The 16,827-nt window shown below is 37.4% G+C and overlaps 1 protein-coding gene across 2 annotated transcripts in view; it reads right to left on the bottom strand.

Annotated features, from left to right (window-relative positions):
- Positions 1 to 15,818, bottom strand: part of ec (ubiquitin specific peptidase echinus) — a 160,529-nt gene extending 144,711 nt beyond the window's left edge. The window contains exon 1 of one of the 2 annotated variants that reach the window (XM_089104730.1): positions 15,574 to 15,818. The gene's annotated coding sequence lies outside the window, so the exon portion shown is untranslated. Of the gene's footprint in view, positions 1 to 14,960; positions 15,067 to 15,573 lie in introns of those variants that run through there. The other variant, XM_089104731.1, reaches the window with a different exon arrangement.
- Positions 15,819 to 16,827: the final 1,009 nt, after the last annotated feature.

The following is a 16,827-nucleotide window of genomic DNA, read 5'->3' as shown; positions in this document are numbered from 1 at the left end:
TCTTTTTAAATTATTAAGAAACTGGAGGGCAACTAGGTCCCCTCCCATGCTCTTTTTCTCAAAGTCACCCGATCAAGATTTTGAAATAACCATTTGGTTCAGCATAGTCAAAAATTTAACAACTATGTCTTTAAAAATGACTTAATCCCCCAAAGCCCCCCGGGGAAGGGCTGCAAGTTGTGAACTTTGCCTATTGTTTACATGCAGTATTGGTTATTCGGACGTATACGGACATTTTCAGGAGAAATTTCTTTTAGCAAGAGGGGGGGGGTCGGGGGGAGGGGATTACTTGGGACGATATTTTCATGGGGGAAGGGATATTTCTATGAAGGGAGCGCCGGATTTCCAAGCATTATTTAAAAAACGATCAGAAATTAAGTTAAAAAAACAAGTTTTTTCAACTTAAAGTAAGGGGCAACATTAAAACTAAAGTAAGGAGAAGATTTCAACTTAAAGTAAGGAGCAACATAAACTTCAAGGGTCATTCTTAGAGAATTGGAACAACATTCGAACTTAAACGTAAAGAGCGAGGTATTGACTAAGGGGCATACCCCATCATATAGATTATAATTTGGCTTTTTTTAAGTTTTAATGTTGCTCCTTACTTTCAGTTGAAAAAGCGGTTTTTTTTTGCTTATTACATTAGGATTTGATTGCGGTACACCTGTCAAACTACTGTTTTCTAGTCGTTTGACAACCTGTTTGCTACTGGAAACGATTTAATTGTAATACAACTGTTAGATTATAGACTATTTTTACCAATTGTTGAACAATAATGTTGGTTTGAATAATAGTTGTACATAATGTAGCTGTACTATATTAATTTTACAATTAATCAAATTGTAAAGGCTGCAATTCCAAATTTTAACTCGGAACCCTCCCCGCTCCAGAAAAAAATTCTTTTGTCCTGACCCCAAAAATCCTCGTGCACCCCCCCTCCCATAAAAACTTGTATGGGTTGCCCCACCCCTAACAGATAATCATTATGCATTTACGCTAAGGGAGTTTAATTGTACGCCAAAAAATCAAGACGCGGAGGCTTCTTTGATAGGTAAAAATGAAACTGGAAGGCCACGCCTTTCACGCCAAACCAGCGAAAAATTTCGATAAATGACTGTAGTTTCGCAATAGAAAAGGGTCATTTTACGTTGAAGAATTGTAATTTCAGGATGACAGGGATTGGCTATCTCGACTACAGTGGGTCCGCCCATAACGTTAAATCAGTCACAATCTACGCTAGAATACCTTATATTTAACCGTCTGACTGAAACACGCTGAATTAGCGTCCGTTAGTAAAAGTACGCTTTTTTAGCATAAGGCCCACTTGTTGCACCATAATTTAGCGTAAAAGTACGAACGGATATTTTACCGTGCACTAACAATGTAGTGACACCCAGCAGAACTAGACAAAATGCAGATGGTTCTGTAGGTAAAAAAATATTACTTAATAGTTATGGCTAGTCTAGAGACAAGGAGCAAAACAACAATATATCTGTTGCAGCCTACTATCATGGTTGCAGCGGCAGCTGCAACCTAGTAAAGAGCGAACCACGGCCCATAGTAACCCCAAGTTAAATAACACGCTTCGAAAAAACTGCCTAGTGAAAAAAATTGCCATCTGACACCAATTCAGGAATGGTAACTATTATTTCGGTTTCTATTAAAAATAAAAGTTTATTGCGAAAAGAAATTTATGCTCATTTCTAAAAAAGCCTGAAACCTCTCGAAAATGGCGTCAGATCAAAATGAAAAATGTATCATTGGAATCAGCATAGTCGAAAACCTTTTTCAGAGGAAATTACAGTCCATAGCCTTGAAAAACAAAAAAAATCACTTTTTTGTATGGGTAGCACTGACCTGTCTTCCTTTTTTTTCGTTTTTTTTCCAGTGCTAGCGGTTTACCAGAACATCATAGAGAGATACTTAATGGTTCATTCAAAAGCTGTTTCACACATCTACGTGCTTTTTATAAATTCCACCATCTGCAAGTGTCATATAGCACATAAATGGCACATTCGTGCCATCTTTGCACAGAATGACACAAAATGGCGTCAGATCAAAATGAAAGGTGTACCATTGGAATCAGCATGGTCGAAAACCTTCATTAGGAAATTAAAATCCCCCTCCTTGAACAACAAAGAAAATCGCTTTTTTGCATCGGTAGCACTGATCTGTCTCCCTTTTTTTCCTTTTTTTCCACCAGGGCTAGCGAATGACCAGAATATCACAGAGAGATGCGTAATGGCTCATTTGAAAGGAAATTAAATTTTTAAGTGCCCTGATTAAGTGAGCAAAAAGATTGGTGGGCAACTAGCCTCCCCCTCCCTACAGGCCCCCTCCCTCCAAAGTCATCCAATCAAAATTTCGAGATAGCCATTTTGTTTAATAGTTCAAAGGTCCTATTTATATGGTTTTTATGATGATATGGCCCTCCATAGTCCCTGGGAAAGGGCTGTATGTCGTATCAGGCTTATCGGTATCGGGTGTATTGGTATCGCATGTATAGTAAAGAGCGAACCACAGCCCATAGTAACCAAAAATTAAAGAACGCGCCTTGAAAAAAACTGCCTAGTGAAAAAAATTCCCATTTAACATTGACTCAGGAATGGTAACTATTATTTCGGTTCTTCTTAAAAGTAAAAGTTTTATTGCGAAAGGAAATTTATGTTGATATCAAAAAAGCCTCAAACCCCTCGAAAAAGGCTTCAGATCAAAATGAAAAGTGTACCATTGGAATCAACATGGTCGAAAACTTTGCAGAGGGAAGTTACAGTCCCCCTCCATGAAAAACAAGGAAAATCCCTTTTTTGCATCGGTAGCACTGATCTTTCTCCCGTTTTTTGTTGTTGTTTTTTTTTTCTTTCTTTTTTTTCAACAAGCCTAGCGGGCTACCAGAACATCATAGAGAGATGCTTAATGGCTCATTCAAAAGCTGCTTCTCATATCTACGTGCTTTTAATAAATTCTGTCATCTGCAAGTGCCATATGGTACTAAAAACGGCACTTTTGGTGTCGTGTCTCAAGCGGAAAAGCTGGAAAAGATGGTGCCACTTCTTAAGTGGAAAAGCTCTGAAATACAAAACAGGTATCATTGTAATAGTTATGTTCTAGAACCCTTAACTGGAGGTTCACAAGAACCCCTCCCATACACTCCCCTCCCAGCCCACCTTAGTAAATTCCATAAATCGTCTACTCATCAGTAAGCTACTGAAACATTAGCAGGCTACCACGCCGTTGTAGATAGATGTTTAATGGCCCAATTATAAGTTATTGCTTATATTTACTAGGTTTTTAAAAATTCTACCATATATTATCTATTAGACTAGTTCGAGGAGAAGTTGCAATGAACTCTTTGTCATGGTTGAAGCATTAGCTGCAATCTAGTAAAGAGCGAACCATAGCGCATAGTAACTAAAAGTTAAAAATTTTTAAAACGGTCGTTTTTTCTTATTTGTCCCAGGCCTAGCAGGCTACTAGACCATCATAGAGAGATTTTTAAGAGCTCATTAAAAAGCTATTTCTCATATGTACGTGGTTTATATAAATTCCGCCGTGTGCAAGTGCCATATGGCACGAAAAAAGGCGCTTTTTATGACGTTTCTCGAGGAATGGGGCTAGCGGGCAACCAGAACATCTTAGATAGAGTTTTGATAGCTCATATAAAAATATTGTTCATATTTACGTTTTTCCCATAGAGGACGAGTGGTACCATGTCTCAAGCGGAAAAGCTAGGGCGAGTGGACTACTAGAACTTTTTAGAGTGATGTTTAATGGCTCGAGGGGTGCGGTTAGTGGGCTACCAGAACATCTTCGATAGATTTTTGAGCTCATATAAAAATGTTGCTCATATTTACGTTCGTCCTATAATTTCCACCATCTGTAAGTTTCAAATGGCACTAAAAACAGCACTTTTGGTGCCATGTCTCAAGTGGTAAAGCTGGGACTAGTGGGCTACCAGAACTTTTTAGAGCGATGTTTAATGACTCATTATACAACTTTTCCTCGTATCTACGTGCTTTTTATCAATTCTACCATTTATAAGTGAGATATAGCACTGAAAACAATACTTTTGTGTCACTTCTTAAGTGGAAAATCTTGGAAGCATAAAACCGTATCATTGTAATAATTATGGTCATGGTCATAATTATTATCATGCGTTCGATTCCAGCTTGGATTTTTTTTTTCAATCATGGTTCGTCCCTTCTTATGATTACTTTTAAATAATCCACTATTTTTGCAAATACGATGCACTCATTTTTAAAATCATATTCCGGGAAGGCTCATTTTAAATCTATTACTCGTATCTACGTGCTTTTTATCAATTTTACCATCCACAAGTGCCATATAGCACTAAAACCGGCACTTTTGGTACTACTTCTTAATTGGAAGATTTTGGAAGCATAAAACGGTACCATTGCAATAATTATGGTCCAAAGCCCCTAACTGGAGGTTTATTATACCCTTCACACATACTCCCCCTCCAGACCCTCTTAGTAAGTTTCATAAATCGCCTACTCATCCTGAAAGTAAAAGATTATTGCGAAAAAAAAATTAATTGAAACTAAAAACTTTTCAACTGAAAATCTATCAAAAATTAAGTTTGAATAATCAACAATTTTGAATTGACCTTTTAAACTTCCCTCTACGATGAAGCCTGTGTGCTAGTTCTAACGGCAGTAATTGAGGGAAAAGGACGTTCTTGTCCCCTTATTCTTTTACTCCTGCCTAGGTTTTGAAAAAAACCTTTTTTGGTCATTTCATTGGAAAAGATACTTTTTTCACAACCAAACGTGCACTTCATGGGAATGTGTATACCGACGTCTTCAGGGGGATTTTTTCTGATTGTGGGGGGGGAGGGGGTTGGGGGCTATGTGGGAGATTATTTCCATGGAGGAATTTTTCATGGGGGAAGGGACATTGCTATGAAGGGGCGCCGGATTTCCCAGCATTATTTTAAAAAACGATCTAAATCATCCTAAAAGACATAGTTTTTATATTTTCGACCATGCTGAACCAAATGGCTATCTCAAGATTTTGATCGGGTCACTTTGGGAAAAAATGAGCGTGGGAGGGGGCCTAGTGACCCTCCATTTTTTTGTCACTTAAAAAGGCCACTAGAACTTTTAATTTCCGTTCAAATGACCCCACCCACGATATTCTAGGACCACTGGGCCGATACGATCACCCCTGGAAAAAAAACTGATAAATAAACACGCATCCGTAATCTTTCTTCTGGCAAAAAAATACAAAATTCCTCATTTTTGCAGATAGGAGCTTGAAACCTCCACAGTAGGGTTCTCTGATACGCTGAATTTAATGGTGTGATTTTCATTAAGATTCAAACTAAAGGGGTGTTTCCTCCTTTTTTCGAAAATCAGGCAAATTTTCTTAGGCGCGTAACTTTTGATGGGTAAGACTAAACTTGATGAAACTTATACATTTGAAATCAGCATTAAAATCTAATTCTTTTGATGTATCTGTTGGTATCAAAATTCCGTTTTTTAGAGTTTTGGTTACTATTGAGCTGGGTCGCTCCTTACTTACAGTTCGTTACCACGAACTGTTTGATTTAAACTCTGCAAGACGCCTGATCCCCCACTCAGAGGAAGTGCCGATTCCAACATTTCACCAGCTATCATAGCTATGTGATAATGGATATTATCCTTCTGGTATGACATGGGGTATTTGCCCCCCCCCCCTAGATTTTGAAAACTGGCTGTTTTGGTGTTTTTATTAAAAAAAAACAAAGCTGCCCCCTCTAGATTTTGAAAAGTTCTTTTTTTTGTACATTCATGAAAGAAAATTGGAAAAATCCTTCCCCCCCCCCTCAGCAATTTACGAATTGGTGTCTGTGCACGCAACAAAAACGAAGGAAGATTATTACAGCATAGGTTTGATTTTGGAGAAAATAAATATCCTGAACATCAACAGGTGATTTCTGTAGACTTCAAAATGATCAATTTTCTCCTTAAATAGCAAAGCGATCACATTTTTATTGTGTCTCTGGGATAGCATAGACAAAACAAATCTTAGGCAAAGAGTGGCCTGAAGAGACAACATACATATTGGGGAAATTTTTCAACAGCATATCTTTAATTCCATGAGAGAAAATCATCTTTCCTCCAGTGCATATCCAGCGGGGTCTAATAAAGTAGCTTGTTAAGGATCTTGATAAAATTGGATCATACTTTGCATATATAGGAGTGGAAATACCTCAATTGAGTACGGAAAAAAATAAAGCAAGAATTTTTGGTACTGTTCTATTATCTGTAACACGCGCAATAAGTGAATTTTGGTTAATGCTAATGAAATAAAACAAAATAGGATAAAAATATAAAAGTTTAGAAACAAATTTCGGCTATATATTTGCCCTTCAGGGGGGTGGGGGGTAAATCATAGTATATATTAAAGGCGGGTACTTACGTACTATATGTAACACACGCGAAAAATGAAGTTTGGTCAGTGCTAATGAAATAAAACGAAATAGGATAAAAATATAATAGTTTAGAAGAAAATAACGGCTAGTTATTTGCACATTAGGGGGGGAGGGGTAAAGCATAGCATATATTAAAAACGTAACCTAACCGAACCCAACCTAAGCAATTTTTCCCCTCCTAAACCCCCAAAAAACAACAGTTTAAATATTGTAAACGCGGGTAAACGCAATGACAAAACACGGTTTCCAATCCAATTGTCTATTGAAAGAAACCCGCTTGACTAGTTTCTTAAGCATCTTCCCCATATAATATGGCGCGTGTGTTACATATAGTACATAAGTACCTAAATACGTAACTTAACCTAACCTAGGTAGGCCTACCTTTTTTTGCACCTAACTAAACACCAAAAATAAAACCTTAAATATTGTAAACGCATTGATAAATCACTGTTTACAATCCTCAGCATAGGGATTGTCCGTTGAGAGAAACCTGTTTGACTAGCTGTACAATATCGCGCGTGTGTTACAGATAATACAACAGTACAACAATACAACAGTACCGAATATTTGATGGCCCACAAATAAGCCAAACGGTTAGACAACTGACTTAAATTTGGCGAAAGAGATCAAACAAAAAGTCCGGGCTTGGGGTATCAATTCATGAAAATATAGGGGAGGAGCTTCTTCTTTAATGAAGATACAAAAAAAGGAGTTTTCCAAATTAAGGGGGCACTTTTGAGAGTTGGCTTAATTGATTACTTTTTAGAATCCTTTTTGCATAAAACAGATGTTACCTGTGCAATGCAGCCAAAATGATAGGCAAAAATTAGTGACATAATTTAACTCAGGGCATGAAATTCATACGAAATCACCTTCCAAAACCTGGATACCAAAATCATTGTTGGCATCTGTATCGATTTGATACAATAGTATTACCGATAAAAAAGAACCCAACGATAAAGACAATGTCTATTATATATTGTTCAACTACTTCTAACCGTTTATTGATACCTATTTGCTAAATACAGGCCCTGTTAATAAGAGTTATCATATTAATCACAACTACTAATCCAATCGACTACTATTCGATCCGTTTATCTAACAAAGATAAACGGACCACCAAGCTCATAAAATGTAATGAAGTATATGACAACACCCAATTCATATAGCTTTTGGGAAGCAATAAATTATAACGATTCGCTAAGTCTAATTATTATTGATCTTGTCTGGATGCGCATACAAAGGAACCTTTTTTGTGCAGGGGGAGTTGAGTAATGGAACTGTAAGGAAATTAAAGAAAAATCGGTAGAATTGAGACTTTAGCAGGGAAGTGAGAGGGATTATCCTTGCGTAGCCCCAATGCATGCCCGAGGAGAGCACCATCCTTTTAAAGACCAAACCTCCTCTCTAAAATATAATTTTGGCTCTAGGCCGAAACAGACGGGTTTTATGTTTGAAATTTATTTTATATTACTGATGAAAAACTCCTTCTAGTAGGGAGGGTGATTAGGGGTGTTTTTTTGCTGGTTGTAATAAAGTTTAACCCCCTCTCCCAAATAAACTTGTACGGACGTATCTGATAGTCAAAATGTATCATTTTAACTTTAAAAATTTACTGGCCAATAAAAAGACACGGTTGCACTTTTCTTCGTCATCATTTTAAAGCTTATTAATCGTGTTCAAACCGTACATTGGACTTCCAGTCCTACAACCAACGCATAAGATTTATATTCTAACGAAGTTCACGTTAGTAATAACATTTTGCTGTAGCTGCTAAATTTATTTGACAAAATTCATTGTCATTAACATTAATTAGCTGACCATGAATGTATGTCGTAAGATTTTTCTTTGAACGGAACCTGACGTGGTAGTAGATCTGGTACAATGTGTAAATTGTGACTAATAACATAACAGAAATGTGATGATATGTGTCATAGATGTTGTCCAAGAGCCACGTGCAGTCTTCGGCAAGCATTTCATCATTCGAGAGACTTCACTTTATAATTCAAGTCACAAGAAATATAGATAGAAAGAAAAAATATCGAAGGAAGATGGGAAGAAAATATCAATCAAAAACACGAAAAATTTAAATAGAAAAATGAAAGAAATAAAAATCAACAATGTAGGCCACTTGGCTGTAACGTCTGTGTCGTGCAGGCAAGATCAGTTTTGCAATTTATGATTTGCTTTCATAACACGTTCATATATCTTTTTTTCCTTGTTGCTTTTTATTTATTTCTTTGATGCTTAGGAATTCTAACCAAGTAATCGGGAGAGTTGTGCAAGCTGACCAGCAGTCACATTTAAAAGAAAAATTTCTAGAACACAGATTCGGTTGCTGCAATGAGAATGCAGGGCGGAGTTCACAAAAATCTCGGAATTTTTATTATTATTCACACAAATCCTCGTAATGTTCATATATTTTAACTAAGTTTACATTTTTTATTTTTTTTTAAGTTTAAGCCCAATTCAAAATGTTGAGCTTCTTGTGAAATAAATCAGCGAAGACGTGATTGCACCAGCCGTGGGCTGTTTACAGAGAAACCGAAGATTTTTTTTTCTTGAGCAGAGCAAAGGGAGATGACACAAGGTTCCATTTGCGAGGGCCAAAGGCCAAGTTTGTTTTTTTACAAGTTTGGGGGTTTGCCGGTATTTTGTGTGCTTGTTCCTCATCGATAGTTGGTTCATAATGCGAAATAGAAACAATTAAAAAAAAAACAAAAAAAACAAAAAAAAACATTCGGCAAACTTTAGAACCAGCTCTAGACAGGAACGGAGGGGGGACAGGGACGGAATAGCGATTCCCTTTTCGGAATAATGATTTCTTTCTTTAATATCGGATTTCTGTAACATAAGTAGCCTTATGAGACACCTCGATCCCTCTATGGGCAGATCGTAACAAAGGTATCAAACAAAATGCATGAGCTGGAACACTCAGGCTAAGTAGGAGGATCAAAGGGGCCCATACAAGGGATCAAAGGGTCTTAGGAAGGGGAGGTGACCTCTAAGGCGTCTTTCATTAAGAAAATGCAATTAATGATTGAAAAGGGAAGGAGGCAAGGCCCTTGCGTTAGTTTTTCAATTTCTTTTTAGCTTATAACAGTTGGTGTTAGTTCACAAGTCCTCACAAAAGTTGGCTACACTTTGAGTAACGCTGTTTTTTCTGACCTTTTTCGAGGATATACTTCATAATGCGCATCATGTTTCTATTAGTTGGATTTTCAAGTTTCTTTCCGTCTAAGTCCACATTTTAAAAACACTAAATAATATAATTAATCAACTGATCTCAATTCTTCTGCAATGACCTCGCCAATGACATGATGCTGGATTCAAACACCTATTAACCAAGATATGCAATGATTTAAGTGATGAAAAACGACAAAAACAGTTCAACAGTCTGTTGAATTTGCTTGGTAGGTTTTAATTGGTCTTATAAAGGACCAGTTGATGACAAATAAGCACAAAGAATATTGTGAGCCCACAAAATTGTCAAACTTTTATGAAGATCCTAGGGCTTAGCTAGTATTATATATGGAACAAATTTTTTCTAATTACTTACAAAGATTCCTTGTCTTAAGAAAACTCTAGGGTATCATAGGCAGCGCGCTAGCGCTGCCTAAGTAAAGAACGATTTGGGCACAATGTGTTTTTTTCTTTTTTTCTTCAGTCGGGCACTTTGTATCGAAGGAGTTGTCGTAGAAACTTCGAAAAAAGCCCATTCGATTGGAAATTGAAGAGGCTAGTGCCCTTTTTAATAGTCGAAAGTGATTAGAGGGCAACTAGCCCCCCCACGCCCATCATTTCCCCAAACACATCCAATCAAAGTTTTGAGATAGTCATTTTTTTTCAGCGTAGTTGATTTCCAAATAAAAATTTATTTTTGAGGAGGACACTCCCCCACCACCCTCGGGGCAAGGGGTTAAAGTTATGCCCTGAGGGCATATAAGAACGATGTTGGCACAATGTACAATGCATTATTTTTTTTCCTTTAGAGCAGGGCACTTCATATGGAGGGGGTCGTTGTAGAAAGTTCAAAAGAGGCTCATTCGATTGGAATTTGAGAGTTCGAGTGCCCTTTTTAATAGTCGAAAGTGACTGGAGGGCAACTAGCCCCCCCCCCCACGCCCCTCATTCCCCCAAACACCTCCAATCAAAACCTTGAGATAGACATTTTATTCAGCGTAGTTGATTTCCAGATAGAAAATATGTTTTTGAGGACATTCCCCCAAAACCCTCAGGGCAAGGGTTTTAAGTTATGCCCTGGGGCCATATAAGGTTTTTTATAGAAGGTGTTGTCGTAAAAACTTCAAAACAGGCTCATTCGATTGAACATTCGAAGGGCTAGTACCCTTTTAGTCGAAAGTGATTGGAGGGCAACTAGCCCCCCCCACGCCCATCCTTCCCCCAAACACATTAAATCAAATTTTTGAGGTAGTAATTTTGTTCAGCGTAGTTGATTTCCAGATAGAAAATATTTTTTGAGGAGGACACTCCCCCACAACCCTCAAGGCAAGGGTTTTAAGTTATGCCCTGGGGGCATATAAGGTTTTTATAGAAGGCGTTGTCGTAGAAACTTCAAAAAGGCTCATTCGATTGGAAATTCAAAGGGCTAGTGTCCTTTTTAATAGTCGAAAGTGATTAGAGGGCAAATAGCCCTCCCCCTCCCCGCCCATCATTTCCCCAAACACATCCAATCAAAATTTTGAAATAGCCATTTTGTTCAGCGTAGTTGATTTCCAGATAGAAAATATGTCCTTGAGGAGGACACTCCCCCACAACCCTCGGGGCAAGGGGTTTAAGTTATGCCCTGAGGGCATATAAGAACGATGTTGGCACAATGTAGTATTTATTATTTTTTCCTTTAGAGGTGGGCACTTCATATGAAAGGGTCGTCGTAAAAACTTCAAAAGGGGCTCATTCGATTGGAAATTGAGAGTTCTAGTTCTCTTTTTAATAGTCGAAAGTGATTGGAGGGCAACTAGCCCCCCCCCCAAGCCCATCATTCTCCCGAACACATCCAATCAAAATTTTGAGATAGCCATTTTGTTCAGCGTAGCTGATTTCCACATAGAAAATATGTTTTTTAGAAGGACTCTCCCCCACAACCCTCAGGGCAAGGGTTTTAAGTTATGCCCTGGGGGCATATAAGGTTTTTATAGAAGGCGTTGTCGTAGTTTTTATAGAAGGCGTTTTGAGATAGCCATTTTGTTCAGCGTAGTTCATTTCCACATAGAAAATATGTTTTTTAGAAGGACACTCCCCCACAACCCTCAGGGCAAGGCTTTTAAGTTATGCCATGGGGCATATAATGTTTTTATAGAAGGCGTTGTCGTACAAACTTCAAAACAGGTCCATTCGATTGGAAATTCGAAGGGCTAGTACCCTTTTTTATAGTCGAAAGTGATTGGAGGGCAACTAGCCCCACCCCCCCCGCCCATCATTCCCCCCAACACAACCAATAAAATTTCGATATAGCCATTTTGTTCAGCATAATTGATTTCCAGATAGAAAATATGTTTTTGAAAAGGACATTCCTCCACAACCCTCAGGGCAAGGGTTTTAAGTTATGCCCTGGGGCATATAAGGTTTTAGAGGTTTTAGAGGTAAGGCATATAAGAGGTTGGCGTAGAAACTTCAAAAAAGACTCATTTGATTGGAAATTCAAAGGGTTAGTGCCCTTTTTCATAGTCGAAAAAGATTGGAGGGCAACTAGCCCCCCCCCCCCCACGCCCATCATTTCTCCAAACACATTCAATCGAAATTTTGAGATAGCCATTTTGTTCAGCGTAGTTGATTTCAAGATAGAAAATATGTTTTTGAGTAGGACAATCCTCCACAACCCTCAGGGCAAGGGTTTTAAGTTATGCCCTGGGGCCATATAAAATTTTTATAGAAGGCGTTGTCGTAGAAACTTCAAAACAGGCTCATTTGTTTTGGAATTCGAAGGGATAGTATCCTTTTTAATAATCGAAATAGATTGGAGGGCAACTAGCCCCCCCATGCCCATCATTTCCCCAAACACATCAAATGAAAATTTTGAGATAGCAATTTTGTTCAGCAAGGATAACCCTCAGGGCAAGGGTTTTAAGTTATGCCCTGGGGGATATAAGGTTTTTTGTTAAAATCTTTGTCGTAGAAACTTGAAAAAGGGCTCATTCGATTGGAAATTCAAAGGGCTAGTAGCCTACCCTTTTTAATAGTCGAAAGTGATTTGGCCATTTTGTTCAGCAAGGATAACCCTCAGGGCAAGGGTTTTAAGTTATGCCCTGGGGGCATATAAGGTTTTTTGTTAAAATCTTTGTCATAGAAACTTGAAAAAGGGCTCATTCGATTGGAAATTCAAAGGGCTAGTAGCCAACCCTTTTTAATAGTCGAAAGTGATTTGGGGGCAACTAACCCCCCTTCTTAGGCCAAGCTTTCCCCCAAGCACATCCAATCAAAAGTTTTAGATACACATTTTATTCTACCTAGTTGAAACCTTTGGAAATTAGGTCTTCAAAGATGACAACCCCTGCCCCCACCGCCGTCAGGGTTAGGTTTTTAAGTTCTGCTTTGAGGATATATAAAGTTCTTATTAAAAGGCAACTAGCCCCCCACGCCCATCATTCCCCCAAGCACATCCAATCAAAATTTTGAGATAGCTATTTTGTTCAGCGTAGTTGATTTCCAGGACCCCTATGCCTTCCCCAGGCCAGAAAAAAATTTGTACTTTACTGAAAAAATACAAATGAATGTGCATTGTCATTTTAATATACATATACTGATATTTAGTAATCAAATGTTAATATTATTTGATTTATTAAAGTTATAAAAGTAAAAACATTCATATTTTTTCAGTAAAGTGCACATTTTGTTCTGGCATTGGGAACCCACAGGGGTTTTGCGCCCAAATTATGTTAATTTCTGCTCGTTTTGAGTTTGACTTGGTTATTTATTGTAATTTCTGTTCGTTTTGGGTTTCATTTATTTGTCGATGCTGATTTGTCGTAGTTTCACGCTTGGTAGATTATTTGATTTTTTTTTGTTTTTTTTTGTTCGTATTTTGTTTAATGGAGTTCTTTACTTTTCTTTAAAAAACTTATTTCGTGGAAAAAGTTTTTTTAATTAATTGTAGAATAAGAGCACCTTTATATTCTCAATTAAATGGTGTTTCCAAGTATGATGGTTAGATACAGACCAGAGGCCACAAATACGCATAGCCCTGGTATAGCCTATACCAAAATTTGGAGAAAACAAACAAAAATAAAATCCTAATTTATAATTTGAAAACATTTTCTTTGAACTAGATATTCGTGGTTCCTTCCATTTTCATTCATGTTTTCCGAAGTTTCGTATACAAAACACGCTAGGGTTCTATCTGGACATTAAGGTGGGGGCAATCGTCACGGTAGCAATAATGATATTTGAAAAGAGTGGAACAGTCTGTATTGACGGTCACGAAGGAAATATGTAAATGAAATAAAAGTTGTAGCCTACCATTGGATTCCTTATTTTATGTTTTTTCTAAATACCATGTATACGAATATGATAATACACAATACCTCCCACCCCTCCCTTATAAAACCAGATATAGCCCTAGACTATATACAAAGTAAGCATCACTTAAATTATAACTTTAAAATATGCAATATGTTTCTGCTAATCATATTATCAAGGTCGTACCCAGAATTTTTTTTCGGAGGGGGTTTTACTCAAACAATTTTTTTTTTGGGGGGGGGGGGTTACACCAAAAGCTCAAAAAACACATAAAAAATGTGTTTATATCCATTTTTTTATGTTTTTTACGAGTCAGACAAACATTTCGGGGGGGGGGGGGTCAAACCGCGTAACCCCCCCCCTCGTGGATACGGGCTTGTATATTATCATATTATCACGTTTCCAATCACTGTTATCCACATTTTAAATTATTTTTAAATCATATTTCTACTCAGCAATTCAATTGCAATTACTTAGGCCGAATGTTTTTCAAGGATCAATAATGCTACTACCTGTTTTACAACGCATCACGAGATGAACAGCAACGACGAAATATGTTATTTAGGGCTACATTTATGACCATTAGGGGGGGGGGTAAATCATTATCTCAAACGCGAATATGATACTTGGAAAGAGCATAAAATAAGAAATTTGATGGTGCAACTTTGATTTTATTAATATGTTACTATCTGGGGGGCCAATAGTACAGACTGGCATAAAAAAGAGTGTTTTATAAGGAACATAATAGCCTAACACTATTCTTTCGTTAATACAATATTTCCTTTACCAGAGGAATTAGCCTACCGGAGTATTGAACGGTACATTCATTTTATTTTTTTATTTCTACAACCAAAAAATAGAAGGAAGTAGGCTATGTGTGTCAAAACCATAGATTTCGAAACCTCTTGTGGGGCCCAAAACGAAATTTAAACGGTAGAGATTATCACACACAGAACACGCGTTAAAAGGTGCATCGGGTGTGTTGTTCATCTTTTAACTTGCAAGTTAATCCAAACATCGAAAAAGAATAAAGGAGTGTTACACTTACACCAAGCTTAACTTTCTTAAACCTTATAAGTCAATTCGATCCATTCCTGAAAGCTTTGTTCACCCAAATGAACTACTTTAAAAGGTGAAGAAAATCCCATCACATCATTTACAATTCGTCAAGGTTTAGTTTTACGCAAGTTCTGATGATCACATGAGATTATTTGGTACTGTTCTATTAGCTGGGAACCTCGTGAGAAGTGAAGTTTGGTTAATGCTAATGAAATAAACAAAATAGGATTAAAATATAATAGTTTACAAACAAATTTCGGCTATATATTTGCACATCAGGAGGAAGAGGGGGGGTAAAGTATAGGCTAGCATAGGAATTAAATACGTAACCTAACCTAGGTACCTTGTTTTGCCCCTAAACCCCCCAAAAAAGGATTAAATATTGTAAACGCAGCGATAAATCACTGTTTGTAATCCTCGGCATAGGATTTCTCCGTTGAAAGAAACCTGTTTGACTAGTTTCTTTAGCCTCTTCCCTATACAATATATCGCGTGGTTCCCAGCTAATAGAACAGTACCGATTATTTACTACTTAGTACCTTAGCCTATATGCTTAGACTAAGCTGTGAAGAGTCTATTGGTAAAATTATTTAATCAGGTACCTTAACGAAAAGATATCCTTCCTTGGCTGAAAAATAGGCTAGTTGATCAACTTGAAGACATAATATCCGACTTCTGAATAATCATTCACGCTGATTCATTCAACAGAAAGCTTTTTTAACTTCACAATCACTTTAACCAAACAAGTAATTTGCTTTAGCTAACTACAACAACCTCTCTCTACCAATACCGTACAACTTCTCTTCTTTCGGAAATTCGGATAGTAACAATTCGCGAAACCCTTAAGGTACTATTCCTTTAGCTACATGTACACTGCCTTTGAGCTAAAAAACAACACCTTTATTTGACATGTATAGACTGGTAGAGAAGGGAGAAAAACATGGTTGTGAGAGCGCATTTCGGACGATCTGCTCAGTCTCACAGTAAAAAAAAATGACGGAGAACCTGCATTAGAGATTAAATAAACCTAACACAAAAATCCTTTTAAGACAAAGGGGCATAGCTGAAAATCAATTAGGGTTCAACAAGCATGCTGACTGTAGAAAGGGCAAGTGTGTAGAAGCATAAGTTATCCAGCAACAAATTAATGTTCTCTAAAAAAAATCTGGTCATTAGTACTTGGCGCTAAGCGTATTCGTTTTTTAGTTGAAACTCATCACAGAAAATACTTCTGCTTTCTATACAGATTTAATATTTGACAAATTCTTTTAGAACCAGTAATTTGGCCATAGAAAACATGTTAGGACAGCCATCAATGTTGCAGCGGTAGCTGCAACCTAGTAAAGGGCGAACTACAACCCATAGTAACCAAAAGTTAAAAACTCGTTTTGAAAAAAACTGCCTAGTGAAAAAAATTTTTCATCTGACACTAATTCAGGGATGGTAACTATTATTTCGGTTCGTTTTAAAAGTAAAAAGTTCATTACGAAAAGAATTTTATAATGATTTCGAAAAAAGCCTGAAACCCCTCAAAAATGGTGTCTCATCAAAATGAAAGGTATACCGTTGGAATCAGCATGGTCGAAAACCTTGTACAGAAAAATTACAGTCCCCCTCCTGGAACAACAAGGAAAATCACTTTTTTTTACATCGGTACCACTGATCTGTATCTTTTTTTTTCTATTTTTCAACGGTCCTAGCGGGTGACCAGAACATCATAGGAAGATGTTTACTGGCTCATTTGAACGAAAATTAAATTCGCAAGTGCCTTTTTAACTGACCGAAAAGATTGGAGGGCAACTAGCCCCCCTTCCTAAATGCCCCTCCCCCTAAAGTCGTCCTATAAAAATTTCGAG

This window comes from Artemia sp. Qi Xiang Cuo, chromosome 19 (genome assembly GCF_049724085.1).
Source record: "Artemia sp. Qi Xiang Cuo chromosome 19, ASM4972408v1, whole genome shotgun sequence".
NCBI lineage: Eukaryota > Metazoa > Arthropoda > Branchiopoda > Anostraca > Artemiidae > Artemia > Artemia sp. Qi Xiang Cuo.
The sequence above is the reverse complement of the archived record's forward strand: the minus strand, read 5'-3'. Positions and strand labels throughout refer to the sequence as shown.